Raw genomic sequence first — 5537 nt, forward strand, 5'->3', positions numbered from 1 at the left:
AGTACCAGGAGAGAAAAGAGCTCAGCAGGACTCTATAAGAGATCGCTATCTCTTCATCAGAAATGCTCATAGCCCCATTTACCGGTCCTTGGATAAACTGCTACACCACTCATAGAATCATTGAAGATTAGGGTTGGAAGGGACCTCAGGAGGTCATCTAGTCCAAACCCCTGCTCAAAGCAGGACCAATCCCCAATTAAATCATCCCAACCAGGGCTTTGTCAAGCCTGACCTTAAAAACTTCTAAGGAAGGAGATTCTACCACCTCCCTAGGTAACGCATTCCAGTGTTTCACCACCCTCCTAGTGAAATAGTTTTTCCTAATATCCAAACTTAACCTCCCCCACTGCAACTTGAGACCATTACTCCTTGTCCTGTCCTCTTCCACCACTGAGAATAGTCTAGAACCATCCTCTCTGGAACCACCTCTCAGGTAGTTGAAAGCAGCTATCAAATCCCCCCTCATTCTTCTCTTCTGCAGACTAAACAATCCCAGTTCCCTCAGCCTCTCCTCATAAGTCATGTGTTCCAGACCCCTAATCATTTTTGTTGCCCTTCGCTGGACTCTCTCCAATTTATCCACATCCTTCTTGTAGTGTGGGGCCCAAAACTGGACACAGTACTCCAGGTGAGGCCTCACCAATGTCGAATAGAGGGGAACGATCACGTCCCTCGATCTGCTCGCTATGCCCCTACTTATACAGCCCAAAATGCCATTGGCCTTCTTGGCAACAAGGGCACACTGCTGACTCATATCCAGCTTCTCGTCCACTGTCACCCCTAGGTCCTTTTCCACAGAACTGCTGCCTAGCCATTCGGTCCCTAGTCTGTAGCTGTGCATTGGGTTCTTCCGTCCTAAGTGCAGGACCCTGCACTTATCCTTATTGAACCTCATCAGATTTCTTTTGGCCCAATCCTCCAATTTGTCTAGGTCCCTCTGTATCCTATCCCTGCCCTTCAGCGTATCTACCACTCCTCCCAGTTTAGTATCATCCGCAAATTTGCCGAGAGTGCAATCCACACCATCCTCCAGATCATTTATGAAGATATAGAACAAAACCGGCCCCAGGACCGACCCCTGGGGCACTCCACTTGACACCGGCTGCCAACTAGACATGGAGCCATTGATCACTACCCGTTGAGCCCGACAATCTAGCCAGCTTTCTACCCACCTTATAGTGCATTCATCCAGCCCATACTTCTTTAACTTGCTGACAAGAATACTGTGGGAGACCGTGTCAAAAGCTTTGCTAAAGTCAAGAAACAATACATCCACTGCTTTCCCTTCATCCACAGAACCAGTAATCTCATCATAGAAGGCGATTAGATTAGTCAGGCATGACCTTCCCTTGGTGAATCCATGCTGACTGTTCCTGATCACTTTCCTCTCATGTAAGTGCTTCAGGATTGATTCTTTGAGGACCTGCTCCATTAGGGTTGGAAGAGAACCAGGGCGCAGTATTCAGCCTGTCTGACTCATGAAGGACATCCCACCCACCCCCCCAGCGTCTGCTTGAACCGAAACTGATCAGAGAAAAGTCTTGCAGAGAACAGTGAAGGGCAGTGGGAGACGCACCTAGACCCCTCCTGAGAAGGGTGATAGGATTCAGACAACTCTCCATGCCTCATGTGCATCAATGATGAGACAGGGAGGCATCTCCATTAGCACAGAGAATGGAGAATGCAAGGCAAGAACCGCCCTGAACTCTGCGACCAGAAAAGAAGGGAAGCACTGCATCCTGGGGGAATCTCTGCTCCAGCACACATCCAGCTCAGCAGTTATCAGACCACGTCTAGTAATGAGTCCTTGATTGATATCCAAAATACTAAAGCTCCCTAATTGCACTGTGAGCTCCCTGGAAGGAACACTACCCACAGCCAAGCATGATCGGCTCCTATTGTCTAGCCTAAAGAAAACCCTTGAGTCATCAGTTTAATCAAAAACAAATCTAGTGTTTTCCCTTGAACCATTGCTGTTTCCCTACAGAAAAACCCTACCTACACTCCAGTAAGTGTTCTGATGCATGGATCCAAACTCTGAATCATTTCCACTGGGATTTCATCCTCTCCTGACTGAGCGTGCTGGGGGCTCTGCCTGTCTCCAGCACTCAGGACCCTGAGCTACCACCATCACCTAGGAACCCCGACCAGTTCAATCTTCAAGGAATGGTGATCTCTCGCTCTCTCTGTTTTCTTTTCTATCTCAGGAATAAGTTTTTAACCGTCTCCTGCAGCCTTTGTCCACTTTCCCAGGCAGAGGTGCCCCATCCCACTCCTGGCTCAGGTTACAGGCTCTCAAGTATCCCATCCCCAATGAAACTCCCCTGCAACATTCCCAGGTCAACACTCCCCCCTCCCTGCTGTGTCACACCACCCCACTCCCTACTGCATCACATCTCTCCACCTTTCGACACTGAACTGAATGGGGTCACTCGTACCTCGGACCAGTGTCAGTGTGTTGCAGCCAGGATCCCCACTGACAAAGCAGTGGGCCTTTGGCTGCTGCTAGGGCCCCGGGCTGGGAAGCAGTGGAGTGGGAGTCAGTCTCCCCCTCTCTTGGGCTGCTTGGAGTCTGAAGCCTGGGTGTGCTATTTACCTGTAAAAAGAAAAGGAGTACTTGTGGCACCTTAGAGACTAACCAATTTATTTGAGCATAAGCTTTCGTGAGCTACAGCTCACTTCATCGGATGCATACTGTGGAAACTGCAGAAGACATTATATACACAGAGACCATGAGTAGTGTTCTTGACTATCCCCGATAATGTCACGGCTAACCTGGTGGCTGAATTTTGTGACTTTGTCCTTACCCATAACTATTTTACATTTGGGGACAATGTATACCTTCAGATCAGCGGCACTGCTATGGGTACCCGCATGGCCCCACAGTATGCCAACATTTTTATGGCTGATTTAGAACAACGCTTCCTCAGCTCTCGTCCCCTAATGCCCCTACTCTACTTGCACTATATTGATGACATCTTCATCATCTGGACCCATGGAAAAGAAGCCCTTGAGGAATTCCACCAGGATTTCAACAATTTCCATCCCACCATCAACCTCGGCCTGGTCCAGTCCACACAAGAGATCCACTTCCTGGACACTACGGTGCTAATAAACAATGGTCACATAAACACCACCCTATACCAGAAACCTACTGACCGCTATTCCTACCTACATGCCTCCAGCTTTCACCCTGACCACACCACACGATCCATCGTCTACAGCCAAGCTCTGCGATACAACCGCATTTGCTCCAACCCCTCAGACAGAGACAAACACCTACAAGATCTCTATCAAGCATTCTTACAACTACAGTACCCACCTGCTGAAGTGAAAAAACAAATTGACAGGGCCAGAAGAGTACCCAGAAGTCACCTACTACAGGACAGGCCTAACAAAGAAAATAACAGAACGCCACTAGCCGTCACCTTCAGCTCCCAACTAAAACCTCTCCAAAGCATTATTAAGGATCCCTCTGAAGGATGACCCAACACTCTCACAAATCTTGGGAGACAGGCCAGTCCTTGCCTACAGACAGCCCCCCAACCTGAAGCAAATACTCACCAACAACCACATACCACACAACAGAACCACTAACCCAGGAACCTATCCTTGCAACAAAGCCCGTTGCCAATTGTGCCCACATATCTATTCAGGGGACACCACCACAGGGCCTAATAACATCAGCCACACTATCAGGCTCGTTCACCTGCACATCCACCAATGTGATATATGCCATCATGTGCCAGCAATGCCCCTCTGCCATTTACATTGGTCAAACTGGACAGTCTCTACGTAAAAGAATAAATGGACACAAATCAGATGTCAAGAATTATAACATTCATAAACCAGTCGGAGAACACTTCAATCTCTCTGGTCACGCGATTACAGACATGAAGGTCGCTATCTTACCACAGAAAAACTTCAAATCCAGACTCCAGCGAGAAACTGCTGAATTGGAATTCGTTCGCAAATTGGATACTATTAATTTAGGCTTAAATAGAGACTGGGAGTGGCTAAGTCATTATGCAAGGTAGCCTATTTCCCCTTGTTTTCTCCTACCCCCCCCCTCACCCCCAGACGTTCTGGTTAAACTTGGATTTATGCTGGAAATGGCCCACCTTGATTATCATACACATTGTAGGGAGAGTGGTCACTTTGGATAAGCTATTACCAGCAGGAGAGTGGGGTGGGAGGAGGTATTGTTTCATGGTCTCTGTGTATATAATGTCTACTGCAGTTTCCACGGTATGCATCCAATGAAGTGAGCTGTAGCTCACGAAAGCTTATGCTCAAATAAATTGGTTAGTCTCTAGGGTGCCACAAGTCCTCCTTTTCTTTTTGCGAATACAGACTAACATGGCTGTTACTCTTAAACCTATTTACCTGTGTTTGCTCAGCCCCTGCCTGAGGGCCTGAGCTGTGACTCTTTACTGCCCCACCCTCACACAGGGCCTGGGCCTGTTGACTACATAAACGCTGCTCAGCCCCTGCTTAAGGACCTGAGCACTAAACTCATTGCTGCCCAGCCCTAAGCCAGGGTTTGGGCTTATTAACTGCTAATTGTTACCTGTGTGTGCTCAGCCCCCTGCCGGATGGCTTGAGCCGGACTCCTGTGGCCCAACCAAGTCCCCAAGGGGCCGTGCAAGGACTAAAGGAGGCGGTGTGGTTCCCCGCCGCCCCGGAGAGGGATGAAGCCAGAGGGACCCTCTCCACATGTGGTTAATTCAAATGTAGTACCTTTAGACCTTTAGGGGTCAGCATACCCTAAGAAAGGTTCAAAAGGTTAACTGTTCTAAAGTATCTAACGAGTGTCTTAAATTCACACTGCATTAAACATTTCCTGTCAAATTTCAATAAATGGTATTAATGGTATTAATTTCATAGCTTAAAGAATCTTTTAAAAAACTGCTGGCTCTGTAACGAGTTCCATTTATTTGAAAGAAGAAAAGGAGGACTTGTGGCACCTTAGAGACTAACCAATTTATTTGAGCATAAGCTTTCGTGAGCTACAGCTCACTTCATCGGATGCATCCGATGAATCCAATAAGTGAATCACTTGGTGAGCTGTAGCTCACGAAAGCTTATGCTCAAATAAACTGGTTAGTCTCTAAGGTGCCACAAGTCCTCCTTTTCTTTTTGCGAATACAGACTAACACGGCTGTTACTCTGAAACTTGTAACTGTTGTGCTTCGAGATGTGGTTTTCAGGTCCATTCCAAAACCCACCTTCCTACCCCTCTGTCGGAGCAGGCGGCAAGAAGGAACTGAGGAGGTGGGGGGTCGGCAGAGCCCTATATTGGGCCTACAACGGCTGCTAAGGGAAAAATCTTCCAGCTGGCGTGCACGCAGTGTGCACACACCTGATTGGAATGGACATGAACAACACATCTTTAAGAACAGCAGTTATGAGAAGGTAAGTAACCATTTTTTCAGGGTGTAGGAAGGGGCTCCGGGATGCACAGGGGTGTGTGTTGGGGGGTGAGGGCTCTGGCTGGGAGTGCAAGCTCTGGGGTGTAGGAGGGTGGGACCAAGTGG

Source organism: Lepidochelys kempii, chromosome 12, assembly GCF_965140285.1.
Source record: "Lepidochelys kempii isolate rLepKem1 chromosome 12, rLepKem1.hap1, whole genome shotgun sequence".
In the NCBI taxonomy this organism is placed as follows: Eukaryota; Metazoa; Chordata; order Testudines; family Cheloniidae; genus Lepidochelys; species Lepidochelys kempii.